The sequence below is a fragment of the Pelobates fuscus genome, chromosome 4, assembly GCF_036172605.1.
Source record: "Pelobates fuscus isolate aPelFus1 chromosome 4, aPelFus1.pri, whole genome shotgun sequence".
In the NCBI taxonomy this organism is placed as follows: Eukaryota; Metazoa; Chordata; class Amphibia; order Anura; family Pelobatidae; genus Pelobates; species Pelobates fuscus.
In genome coordinates, this window is record NC_086320.1 from 190,456,006 (window position 1) to 190,470,632 (window position 14,627).

Genomic DNA, 14,627 nt, shown 5'->3' on the forward strand with positions numbered 1-14,627 from the left:
CAATAGCAATTTCAAGACATAGAAACACATCAGTGTCGGCCTATGCCATAGCAATAATCAGTTCCTTTAGAATCCTTTTCCACAATGGAATGACTCGTTAAACTAATGATGGAAGAGGTGTACCGCAGTGGAAAACACAATTATATATATATATATATATATATATATATATATATATATATATATATATATATATATATATATAAAATGTAACATTTATTAAAGAAAAATTAATAAGAGTTTGGGAATTCGTCATCAGGATCACCTAGATTTACATTATTAAAACACATAAACCCTGACATTTTCATACAGAACGTAATAGGTTAATGTCACATAAGTTACCGATTAGCAATGCACTTGTCTATCTGCATCCTTTAAAGTGTGATGTTGTTGAAAAGCTTGCAAAAGCACCACTATGCTTTGTTGTTGTTAACCCTGCAAAATCAGCCTATCAATCTTCCCTCTTATGAAGAATATATTGATTTATATTTGGAAATTATATTGATTTTGTCTATTAAAGAATATAAAAAAAATTGACATAAAAAAAAAAATCACATGCCTATTCAAAATAATTAAATCCTTACCAGTCATGTTATGGCATTGTGAAATGTGGTAAAACTAACTCCAACACAATATTTTTTTTCCATGGCTCCATTAATTGCATGTGGACTGTATTATTTTCATTATTTGTTAAGTGTCTGCATTTTTATGTTTGTCTGTTGATACATTGTTTTAGCTGACATGTTTAATCAAAGTAGCTACTAGTGTGTCAATATGCAGTTGCATTAAGGAGCACTATAGTGACTGGAATACAAACACATTCATACATATATGTAACCTATGTAAAAGCTGAGTTTACTCACTATTATTCCCAATTCACCTCCTTGGCTGAGATAATCAAAATTGATGACGTGGGCCAATCAGTGCCCACCTTATTCTTTAAAAAAAAAAGTTTTAGTACTTTATTGTTTTTGACCTGTAGTGGTTTCCTCTTGGTTCCTCATATAATGCATTATATGTTACCTGATTTTCTTGTTGATTTTGTCTTGTTTTCTGAATCTTCTGACCTCTGTAATCCTGACCTGGCTAGTTATATTACATAGACATATTTCTGGTATCCATATCTTGGCAAATTTTACATTATCCTTTCTCTTTTTTCTTTCAACCAATCCATTCTAAGGTCCGGTAATACGACCTTTCTGTCTTTGTATTCCTGACCTATATTTGTAAGTTTGGTAATGTAGTCATGGCATTGACAAAGTATGGACAATACCCTGACCAGTTTGAGCAGTGGTAACAGCACTGTCTTAAAATTGGGAAATCTAGATTTATATCCTGGTCAGACCACCTTACCACTAAGTGCCCTTTGGCAAGCCATGTAACAATAAATATCCACCTACCTGAAATCCTAAAAGAGTGTAAGCAAGTTTGTGTGGTGCCTTCTTTACCTCTAAATCTCCATTTTCTATCATTGTAAAACACTGTGGAATATGTTGGTACTATATAAATTCTAATAATAATATAATGTATGTTAAAAAGAACATGTAGGATAATATATGTGAGTGGATTATAGAATATATTCGGAAATGTCTATTTTGCATATATTAATACGTTATTTATTTACAACACTGTTATTTTCGTAACTATTTTGGATTATTTTGAATTTGTTTGTAAGTTTCTGTTCAACCAAAATATTGGGTTTTGTTTCTTTTAAATAATGTACTAGAGTGTTAAAATGAAAAATCCATTTAAAATGACTTTCTAGGACATCCTATACTTGGATTCCGGTAGTTGGTTTTTGCTTTTTGTTTGCAAACCGCTTGGTAGTGAAGAAATTCATTCTGATATTACCCTTCAGTGTTCTATTGTGATAGTCTGTTGATTATATGGTGTTGGTCTCTGGTATTGTTGAGTGACATGAAATCTCTTATTAATAGACTAATAAACATCTCTTATAAGGAAGAATTCAGCAACTGAAAACTAAAAAGAAATGTAGAGCTACATTTCCATTTCCTTTGGAATTTTAAGGTTGAAAATTGTTAGCTGCTTTGATTATAACTACTGGAGTATTCTATTGTGAAAGTTGAAACATAGTTTAATATTTGTATAAATAGACTGATTTGAATTAGCAGAACATTTCTGTATAGTATTTAAAAGCAATCATCATTATACTTACTGCACATAATTATGCAATAAGCCTATTTTAAAAGTACAATCTTCATAACCACAGCCGCTGACTCTGGTGGTTATGATGCCAGGAGTACCCTGACTTGGTTTCTCAGTAATACGGCAAACCATTTAGCAATGGTTAACCAACAATGCTCCCTGGAAGCAGCTGCAGTCATCACTATTTATTGGCTGTTCAAGGTGCACATAATTGACATTAGTCAGCATGAAACTCTAGTTCCAGGCTGGCTGATGATATCCCTGTGACACTACAGGAGGTGAAGTTACAGCTTTAAATAAAAACAAAGAATATGAGAACCCTGAGAATGGACAAAAGCAATAAAAAGAGAAATTCAGTAGCTTGCCCTTTAGTAAAACCCCACTCAGGTCTCAAAATAGTTTTTTGCTCACTTGTGCCTTTACAGAAAGAACATACTCTGAAGCATATCAGATTGTAAGGTCAGTCAAGAACCAAAATGCAGTGCAGTCTAGAGGCAAAATGCCGGCAAGTTCTTTCTGCATGAACAGGTTGACCAGATCCACCATGTTTTCTGGGACAAATATCATATGTACATATTGATGGGCAACACATGAAAAGGTTAGCCCTGTAATATGTAGAAGAAGGTGTATAAGATTAAGAAATTAGACAATGAATAATCCTGCAATTAAACAATTAGGCAATTAATAATCCTGCATAATATGCATTATATATACTATATAATATGACAAAATTATAAGTGTCCCTGTACACATAGTGGATCTGGTCATCTTGCACATGAATGATACAAAAACGACAGACTATTGTTTTGGCCTTCTTTGGGCCTCATCAGTGAGGTGTAGCTGATACCTCTCTAGTCACAATGAGCACATGGTCCATCAGAGGGGTAAAGTTCACATCTGCAGCATGTCATAGCACAGGCACCAGGGCCACTTCAAATCACTGTATATGTTATATACAAAGTGTACAAAATACTTATTATAATCTATCATTTTATTGATTATGAGCCTAATTAAATTCAGTGAATAAGGTTTACAATTTTTAAAAACCTATAATTCAGCATGAATTGAATGTGAAACAGCAGTATCATTGCAAAATAGAGCTGCATGAAGCAGAATGTAATGTAACAAAGGGAAACTGTCATTCTAATGAGATGGCAACAATAAATTATCACAAAGCATTTTCTGTGCCTAATTTAACACCTCAGAGAGAAGTCAACAACAGCAAGAGAACATCAAGTCCCAACGGTTTTGCTTTTAAACACAGATTTGAACATTTATGAACAATGAATTTTTAAAACAGAAAATACGGAAAGAAAATGCATTAAAAAGGTGAAGATGAATTACATGAGGCAAACCATAAATAGGAAACTATACATCATGATGTACAAAAGAGACAGTATGAACAGAAAAAAAACGTATCTTTTGAATTTTAGCTAAAGTAAGATTATGTTACCTTTTCTCGTCAGTGATACATAAAATAATGGAAATTACTGTACATGCATGCATTTACTAAATTTGAAGTATTAAATCCCAATACATTCCAACAGAATTTTTTTAAAGATCACTAAGCTAAAAAATAACCTTTGTGATTTGTTTATGAAAATTATGAAATGGTTGTATTGACAAAAAGTATAGTGTCAAAAACCAAAGATAAACCGACACATCTTAATAGCAAGGATAAGATGCTTTAACACTTTACTTCCCAGTGATCAGAGAGAAAGCCTGGCACTAAGTTCGAATACCAACTTTTTATTTAGTTATTTTTTATAAGGTTATTTTATGACCAATAGTGAATACCAGCAGTAGTTGCAAGAAGTCCTAAGGTCACGTGCAACATGTTTCTTCCCTCCTTTATTACATGTATTGAAAGGAAGCATTAACTAGCAGACTTTCAGGCTGGTGCAGCTCTTATTCAGAGTTGGTAAATGAGAGTGGGCCAACTGATTGAGGGAGTTAGATTATGACGTTAATACCCTACTTTAAGCTCTACTGGGCTTCCACTCCAACACAGCAGCTCACACTAGACAATAGCACAAAATAAACAATAAAATATGGCTATAAGGGGGAGGATATTGAATTATAAACTAGAAACAAAGAAACATAGAACATAGAAAAATAGAACGTGGGAAGGCAGATAAGAACAATTTGGCCCATCTAGTCTGCCCAATTTTCTAAATACTTATAGCTAGATAGTCTTATGTCTATCCCACACATGCTTAAACTCATTCACTGTTTTAACCTCTACCACCTCAGCTGGAATTCTATTCCATGCATCCACTACCGTCTCAGTAAAGTAATACTTCCTGATATTATTTTTAAACCTTTGTCCCTTTAATTTAAGACTATGTCCTCTTGTTGTGGTAGTTTTTCTTCTTTTAAATATAGCCTCCTTCTTTACTGTGTTGATTCCCTTTATGTATTTAAAAGTTTCTACCATATAACCCCCTGTGTTGTCTTTCCTCTAAGATAAACATGTTTGGATCCTTTAACCTTTCCTTGTACGTTGTATCATGTAAACCATGAACCAGTTTAGTAGCCCTTCTGGAAATACAGTCTCCAGTACTGCATACAATTATGTTTCTAAAAATGTTTTTGGAATAAACTTCCCATGTGTTTCAGCCAGCCAAAAGCTTGGGCAAGCATCATGGAAAATTAAATCCAAAAATAATGGCTAACCATGCCAATTCATTGTGGTTATTAAGACCTCTGGCTTAACATCAGAAGAGATGTAGTCAGGAAATAAAGGCTAACCTTGGTACTAGAGGTGTTGAATGCAATGATATGGCTAGAGGAGATCTGGGGTGGACCCATATAATAGTTTTGTAAGAGATTCCAAGATTTCTGAAGACACACATACTCCCAATAGTCGGAGTGTATCATACAATTTTTATGATTCTCCTATTCTGAATGCAAATCAATAATTTGAAGAAGACAATGTCATTCATGTTATGATAATTTGACAACAATGGACTATGGCAGAGATTTACCAAGACAAACCAGGTTCTACTATGTGTGCAACGTACTAAATGCTGAGAGATATTCGGTTTCCTTGGTGCTTTCTCCTCATTTAGCTCTTTACTGTTGAATAATAACTGTTTTGGGCTTTTTAAATCTCCTCCACATCTTATATTTTATTTTGTATATATTGCTCTGAATAGAAAATGTGCATACAATTTTGTATCTCAATACAGTTCATTTTCTTTTAAAGGAAGTATTGTTAACTCTAACTAGTCATGGAAATAGTGAGGTATCTCTGTGTACTAAATAAGCTATACAAAAGTTTATCAACTAAGCATTAGACTTACTTCTTCCACCCTGAAACAAACAAAGCTTTCTTGCATGTCAGCCTGTAGTGAGAGTGAACATCCTACACTAGGGAAAAACCAATACCATTTCGGCCTCTTGCATCTGGGTTGGTAGCCAGAAAGCAATAAAAGGCATTTGAAAAAAAGGGGGAGCTGCAGCAGCAGAAGGAGAAATTTAATTTACATTTTTTAAATTCACTGCTGATGTTATAATCCTTACCAAATGTAGAAACAAACAATCATGAAGGGAGGGTTAAGTGGTCAGTTGAATCTAAGCTAGCAGATGATGGTGCCTTAAGTATCACAGTGGAGAGCAGGGTAGCCCAGGTTGAGGCGACTGAACTTGAGGATAGCTATTTTCTTGATCAATTGCAGGGACATTTGTTAGTGTTAGTGTTTCAGAATGTTCTCTGTTATGGAAAACACTTGCTCACTTTGGACAGCAGTCAGTGGATGTGACAATAGCTTCTGGGCGACCAGAAACAGAGCATGCCACTTACTCTTTTTCTCACCTTAGTAGCTCAAAAGGTCACCAGTAGGAGGCAAAGCATGTTCACACAGGTAAACTGTCACCATTTCAGAAGCACTACTCTTCTTTCAGCTGCTTGCTGATTCACTCTCTGCGCCTAAACCACTAACAGCATTAAGCCAAAATGTAACTGCTCCATTATGCTCTTTTGGGGTTATGCTGCTGATGCTGGTGCAGATGCTGGGAATAGTAGACAATGGCAACATGGTAGGTTCAATGTGCACATCTTCCTCAAAAAAGTTTATATCTCTTTCACTGCAAACCAAGGACTTTGTTAATAAGTTTGTTGGATTAGAGTGCCACATTTCCCTTATCCTAGGATTACACCACCAGGCAATTATTACTCAATTTTTGAAGATTACCATTACCATTACCATTTAGTTTCCTGACCACTGCTTCTACATCTGTGTGGAGTGTGCTGCCAGGAACTAATTCCTTGTTTTCCAAGAAGGCATCCGTCATGTTTATGAGGTGGGTGAACAACTGGAAGAGCTGCCCCAAACTGGCATTACTGTGTTTTAAATGTTCTACCATGTCTCTATATGAACTAAGAACTGCCACTGGTTCCTCTATTTTTGTCCATTCCTATCACCCCAGTGGGATGTCAATGCATGATGGTAAGCTAGTTTATGGATTAAACTATGCTGTTTCAAAGTTCTTTCTGTCATGTCTAAAATGGAGTTCCAATGACATAATGACTGTTATAGATGGTGTGTGGTTAGACATTTTTTCCCCTTATCCTGCCTCAAGAGTTTGTGTACCCTAGTAGTGGAAATGCCCAGTAATCCTTCTGAGTTCTGCATTCTGCAATATTCAACTATGGTTTGCACCTTTGTGTTAGTTTCCAGGATTCCACCCTTCACTACAAGATGTAGGATTTGTGTAGAACAGCGTAAACCTACAAATGAACCATCTTGAAGAGCTCTTACCATGTTAACAGCTCTAAGGATGACCACAAACCCAATGTAAACATTGATGCCTGCCTGCTTTCACAACCAATGTAACAACTCTTCATTGGTAACCTAGTCTCACACTAGAATCCATTGACATAATACCTGCCATTCTTCTATCTCCTACTCAAAGTTCTTTCAAGTGCCTCTGTCAGTAGCTGTGAGCTGGATATAGCACAAAGCTAAACAGGTTTGTTTACTCAAGTAAGCATTCTGAGTGAATTCAAAGCAAATTTCAAGCTTAAGAGGGGAGTGGCTGCAGTGAAAGCATTGCCTCCAAACAGTTAACAAGCCCACCTCCCCCACCAAAAAACACACTAGTAGTACTCTAGAATCAATACACCTGGTTATCACCCATTCAGGTACTGGCACAGCAAGGCTAAGCTCACATAATTAGTACTGCTCTATTTTTCTCAGTAGCTGAAGTCAAAGTGTCTAGAAGAATCCTGCTTGGAAGTAGTGCTGTTTTATTGATCCACCCTTTTCCCACCTAGTCACTTGATTTGGGAATAAATTCAATATCAAACATCTTTTTTTCCTATCTCTTGATTGGGCAGAAAACCCAATCCACATGATTGGGTAATTCTCTTGTCCATCACGCAAAGCTAAGCTATTTATATACCCCCACCCTAAAACAAACAAGCCTCTTCTTTACTTCCATCTTTTTTTTCAGGTGGCAGGAATGGTATTCTGTTTCAAAGACTGAACCAAACCACACAAGTTAGTTCCCCTGAGATTCAGGGAATCAGAATTGTCAGGAGATTGTGCCCAATCACCCAATCAACCTAAATTCAATCAAACTTCAGCTTGTTCCAAAATTATTTTCAAGTCTGCTAAGCATGATGCAATAGTCCAATAATGTTCTTGGTTTTTGTTCAATTGTAGCAAGAGAACTAGCTAAGATAGTCTATGGACTGTATAGTAATATGTAGACTGTATAGTATTATGTTCTTAAAAGAGTAAATGCAAGGTTTTCTATTTGTAGGAGCAGTGAGATAATATTGCCAACCAAATGCATTGTATGTTTCAACTGTATGTGGCTGAAAATATATTTTATGTAACTTAAAAATTAAAAGTTTTTTTTTTTAAATCCTGATGTTTTCAATAACATCTAGTTTAATGAAATAAAAAAAAATATATTCTTGGCAAAAATATTACTGCATGATTGAGAATCATTAAAAAAAGAATTCAGAATATTCAAAGAATTCATTTTATCCCATTTTGGCTTGTAGATGTTAGTGTTTCTTTTTGTATTACTGTTCCAAAATTTAACTGTAGTACAGTTGAGCTGCGCAGTTTGAAATATATTTCTATTACCATTATTTGGGGAGCCTGGAGAGCACCTAAATAAAAGAAGAAAAGGCTATTTTTAAAGTTCTGTGGCTCTTACATAAAGAAACAGAATTTTTAAACAGTTAGAATTCCATATGATTATAATTTATTATTACTAAATTAAACATCATCTTTGCTTTGTTAATAAATCAAAACCAAAATAATAAAGAGACGCAAACCAATAATTTGTGAAGAGCCCCATAAGCAAAAAGAGCTTAGAGAGAAAGCAAAAGGATGTATACAAAATATAAATTGGTTTGGAAGCATGGGATCAGATTTTCTATTAAACAATTTGCCTGGGGCACTGTAGAGATTGGAGTTTGCTTGACTACCAGCTATAACAGCTAAATGTTAAGAATGAAACATGTTTTGATAGATTGATCTCCTTCTGCAGATCTTGCATTAATCCAAAGTACCTGAAATTTGCTGTACTATTTTATACACAATTAGCAATTTTATATATAAATGTAATTTTGCTTCTTCAATGTCTCCTAGTTGTAAAAACTAGCAGGGTTGTTCACTAAACACTGGATTTTGTCTAAATGGATAAAATCTGGAGAAAATGCCTTGCCACACCGTCACCCTTTCTCACACTGTCCCCCCACACTTTTACCAACACACTCACATACATACACTGCCCCCCACATTGTCACATTTCTCAACTGCTCTACCACACTGTCACCAACACACCCATACACTGCCCCACCGTCCCCCCGTCCCTCCCCCCCACACACACACACACTGTCACCCTTTAACAAAATATTGCCTCTTTATTTTGAAAGATTGAGGGGGGGAAATAATCCAATTTGAGGGGGAAAAATAATTCAGTTGACATTTAGCAACGGTGTTAGGTCATAATAATGTATTCAAGGTCTGGTAAGGTAAGTTTGTGTGTACAGATGTACACAGAATAAGGAACTAGCAAAGCTAATGACAGCACCAGAAGTGTATGGTTAGGCACCATCATGTTTGGTTAGATGTATGTATTTACACAGGCCAAGAAATTCACTGCAGTGGCAGATCTTTGAGCTAATAGATATCCCACAATATAAGAGCTTGTATTATTGCATCAAATGTTGAACAGTTCATCATAAATATAAGTAAGTGTCTACCACAGTAGAAAATTATCTCCGAGGGTGGTTCTTGAAAGTCTGGTTTGCTTAATTTGATTATTTGTCCCACTCAACTGCCATGACACCCAAGTCATGAGATCAAGCTAGAATGAAAGATCAAGAAAATTGTAAATTTAAGGCAGGCAAGAAGCCAATGGGTTATTTACTGAAGTAACAATTTAAAGTGAATTTAATATTTTAGGTCAAAATAGGGAAATTGGAAAAATGCAGTTTTGCTACTTTGGCCTTAAATTTGAAATTGACTTTGAATACAGTTAAAATTCTCACTTAAATAAATAACTCTATAAACAAGTTTATTTCAAAGCTCAGACTGTCCCATCCTTTTTAACACAATATCTTAAATATGTAAACCAACAAATCCAAAATAATAAATGATGAAAAATTCACCCATCGTTCCTTTATTTTGTGTAAAAGTCCATACATTACATTGTTACCTTTGAGTTCTGCTCTCATCAGGAAGTACCCTGGCCAATCAGAACCCTGTCATATAATTCAGATCTGGAATCTGAATGATTATGTATGCTTAATCCTGCATTGCAAGATTTAATGTGTAGCACAGAGTAGCAGATGTCAAAAACACAATCTATCTAGGGCTTGGGGGAGAGTGCACTTACTCGTATTCCTCCCCTTGACCCACCCCTGGACAGAAGTGTCACTCTAACTGATGCAATATTCTTTTATATGTATAAAAATTAAAGTGTTGTTCAAGAGACAATATTATTTAATATCATATTTAATTTTTTACAAAACTGTGGAGATATTTTTGAAACAAAAGTATAGATGCCACATATTCAAACATGGTGTTTCTTTTTTGTCAAGTTGCTGCAACACAATCTCTTGATTGGATGTGGGAATAAGATGAAAACTGGGGCAACCTGCTGGCTGATAGGCATCCATATCACCATCAGTCTTTGATATTTAATCCCTTACAAGCTGCAAAAAAAGTGAGTGGAACCATTGACTAAGTCCTACTTCTGAAAGGGTTGGATGCCCTAATGCAGGCTTCCCCAAGCTCCGGCCCTCCAGATGTTGCTGAACTACAACTACCATGATTCTCAGCATATCTATTTCATTCATAGAATCATGGGAGCTGTAGTTCAGCAACTTCTGGAGGGCTGGAGTTTGGGAAAGCATTCCCTAATGTAACATAGTCTCACAACCCAGTGAAATGGGAACAATTAGATGGCCAGTGACTCAGTTTACTAGAGGTACACTCCAGGTTGAAAGCTTCTTGGCACAAAGTATGCATTATTATAAAAATATACTGCAATTAAATGTTGCATGAAGAGCTTTTAAATAATGTTTAAAGCTCTTTTCTTTCAAAGCAACATATCTGGAGCTATTGCAGACAATGCCAACTAGCACAAATAGATAATAGCACTCCCACAGTGATCAGGGTAAACAGCAGGATAATTCCTTTTAAATTTATATGCTATTGTCTGCCTGTATGGTACAATAAAGTTGCTTTATTCGACAGATAAGCATGTTGCAATATTCTTTCTAGACTTCCATTTTGAGCAGTGCAGATATGATAGTAATGCCCGTGACTGATCTGTGTTCATACAATGAAAATAAAGCATTTTTGTTTATTGTTTTTTTTAAGTAGTGGCAGGGCAAAAAAGACAGGCTTACGGTGTAGAATCGTGCAAAACTATTATTGTTTGATTATCAAAAAGTACAAGAATTGATGGGGAGTCTGTCTAGCATTGAGGAAGGATGTATGAGAGGCAAGCTCCTGCCTACACCGAATCTATTCTTACTGGCTACTAGCTCATTTAATGTTCTTTTCTTCTTTCCTCCATTCTGTTCCCTGCTTTATATTGACAGGGGAGTCAATTGTCACTTTTAAAAACTAAAATTCCAACCCTTCTGGGGCCCACACTCTTTCCTGGAGTCTTCTCTAAAGGGGGAGATCGACAACACTGTCAATTGATTTCTTCTGAATTCCAGATCTTGGGACAATAGACATCAAATCTGTAGGACAAAGTGGTGGAGGTGCCATGTACCTTTAAATATTGTGCAATAAAAAGAAATTGAGAAAACAAACTTATTTTTTTTTGTTTGCCTCCTTATATTTTAGTTTCAAAATATATCTTACTTATTTTTTCCCATGTAAAAAGAAAGGAAAACTTTCAAAAACATATAAAAAAATAAAAAAAACTGTATTTTCGTTGAGAGAATGTTAGCTAAACAGTGAAAAACAGATAAGTTAGAGTAACTCTAATTCAGTCTTATTTGTTCCCCATAAGATCTGTCCAATTAACAAATGCAGTAGTTGAGGGAGTATCCTTAAAAGATATCCAGAGACCATGGCCACATGATAACCAGCTTTTGCAGAGTAAATCCAAAGGGAAAGGAAAATAAGCAGAGTCCATTTAAACCAGATAGTCAGTCCAATCCAGGTCGAGGTACAAAGGAGTAGTAGATGGCCACTGGAGGTGCTTCCTGGCTCAGTGTTGCACAGTAGGCAGCAGTGCCATTTAGCATCTCCACGCTCTGCATGGGGACGCTGAAATTTCCTCATAGAGATGCAATGATTCAGGAGGTGCTGATTGGCCAATTTCAGCTAAACCAATTCTGATTATCTCACCAAGGTGGCGGAGCTAGCGCTGGTGGCGCTGGATATAAGGTAAGTTTTATCTACTTTTAAGGGGGCTAAGGGGTGGGAAGCCATCTAAATGGTGGGTTAAACACTATAGGGTCAGGAATACATGTTTGTGTACCTGACCCCATAGTGTTCCTTTAATTACGTGTTGTTACTACAACCACCCAGATATGGTGTTTGTCTAACAGTGAAACAGTTAACTCACTGCATAATTACCTTTAACCCCTTAAGGACACATGACGTGTGTGGCATGTCATGATCCCATTTTATTCCAGAAGTTTGGTCCTTAAGGGGTTAAGGAAATGTGCTGGGACTAGTTTTTCAGGATTATTAGTGCAGATGTTTAACTGAAGTTTAGATTAACAAGCTCTACTTTTGTTTATATAATGGGCTATTAGATCAGAGTGCAGTTTCCCCTTAATCCTAGGATCATACAGCGAAGTTAACATCAGATCAGGGCAATTAGCAATTTGTTCATTCAGGTGAGCATTGAATAGGCCACTGATGTTTCATTAGCATGGAGTGTGATGCCAGAAAATAATTTCCAATTTTCCCGGAAGGCATGTATTTTGTTTATCAGTTTGAGTTTACAAGGACAGCCTGACAAAAACTGGTATTAGCATGGCGTAAAGTTTCTGTCACATCCATGGTCTGATAGCCTGCAAGTGTGCTTTTCAACTTCGGCATGTAGCAGGAAAGATTGACAGCGCTGCTGCCTTACAGAGTAGATTTCCTTTGTTTTGCACTTACCCAGGAAACTCACATCTCTAAGTCTGTCACTTATTGCTTACATGATAGTTTAGATACAAAAATCTTCTCCTCCTGCTCTCTTTATTATCTGACTATGTCCACTTGTGATTCTTAATCAGGATTTTTTTTTAAATAACAGACATGACTTTTTACTGAAATATACAGTTGGTTTTAATTATTAAACATTATGCTGTATTTATTCTCCAATCTCCCCAATTTGGACTTCGGGCTAGCCCTCTGTAGGACTCTTGCTAACTTTGTAGAATATTCTGTTATACTTGGTGTATAGTTCCATGCTGTGCCCTGCAATGCTGTTTAACACTCCAATACTACAGAATATTCTCACCATCCAGAGATGGGTTGCAGGTATAAGCTTAAAGCCTATTCAGGGAAGCCAAGTTAATTGATAATTGAAGGGCTTTTATCAACACTGATTCAAAAAATCTTTGCTTAATTGGCTTCAACTCAATCCTTCCTTGATTTATACGGACCAGGTTGGTTTCATTCTGGGAGGGAGGCAGGCATATGAAAAAACACATCAGAATGTAAAACTGGCAGGGTACTCTTGGTACACTAAGACTCCTTCTCAGCTGCTCTCACTGGAAACCAAAAAGATTTCGATACAAAAGAATTACATATTCTCTTCATCTGCCACCTGGAATTGGAGTGTTGCATGACCACTGTTGAAGCTTTGTATTGGTCTCTTAGGGGCCAACTATTAATACTGGGAGTGATTTTCTCTCTCCATTGCTGGTTGTAAGATTACTATAACTAATGAAAAAAGTTATTGTTTTTTAAAGCAACTTACTGAAGTATACCGTATGCAATTTACATCCAAATTATTTTAGACTTGGGCATCAGGATAACAGTCTCCCCTTCCAGCTTTATGTCAGTTACCCTCAAATGAGACTCAGCATCTTGGACTAAATATGTGATCTGCAGTGTGAGAAGAGTGCACTAGATTAATTGTATGCTTAGATTATTCTGTAATTTTTTAGATACTTCATATCCCCTTAATTTCATCTGATAGTACCACTTTACAAGCTTCAATACATGGATTTAGTTTGACCAGGTCACAGACGGAGGATTTTCTAGAATAGTCCTTCATAGACCTAAATGTATGGGGTTTTGGGACTGCCTAATCTCCATTCCTATTATGTGGCTACTTAGTTTACTCAAATTTAGACCTGGCCTTGTTCGATTTGAGCATGATCTATGATCGCCTTACCTTTCCTTCCTTGACTTTCCCTGGGTGCCTCTGTTCAGTATAAATTATAATTTCCTATGTTGTTATTGTTTAGGCAAGAAGTATGCTATTTTAATCATGACTGGAAGAAACAGGAAAAACTTGTGAATAAAGGCAAAATTTAGCCAAGCTTACTTAACTTGTGAAATCAAGTAAAATAAATTAAGCACAAGCTATTTTTAAAAATTTAAGTGTTTACATTTTAACATAAAATATAAATCAACTAGAATATTTCCGTTCAAATAAAATAAACGCATTTCACTTATTTTAGAAGTCTAAGGAGATCAATTCACTGTGATCAATTATTTAAACATTTATAGCAAAATGCAATAGGCATTTAAAAGTAAATGTTCCAGCTATTGAGCAGGTATTGAATATCTATACTTGGGCTGCAAATCTCCCTCTGAGCTATTGTACTGTAAGCACACACTTTCCGCAACAGAGAGGAAACAGGGAAGTCCAAATTAGAAACACAATAGATTTTTCCTTTTCGAGATATTAGACCACTATTTGAAAAACAAAATTCCTGCAAAATAAAAATAAAAAGCTACCTAGAGTTTGTGCTTTTCTATGTATATATACTTTGTAGTAGGTAGGAAATTTAACATTAA

At 35.8% G+C, this 14,627-nt stretch overlaps 1 protein-coding gene across 1 annotated transcript in view; it reads left to right on the plus strand.

Moving 5' to 3' along the window:
- LOC134608750 (cadherin-10) overlaps positions 1-14,627 on the plus strand; it is a 224,372-nt gene that overhangs the window by 139,429 nt on the left and 70,316 nt on the right. The gene's annotated exons all lie outside the window — the stretch shown is intronic.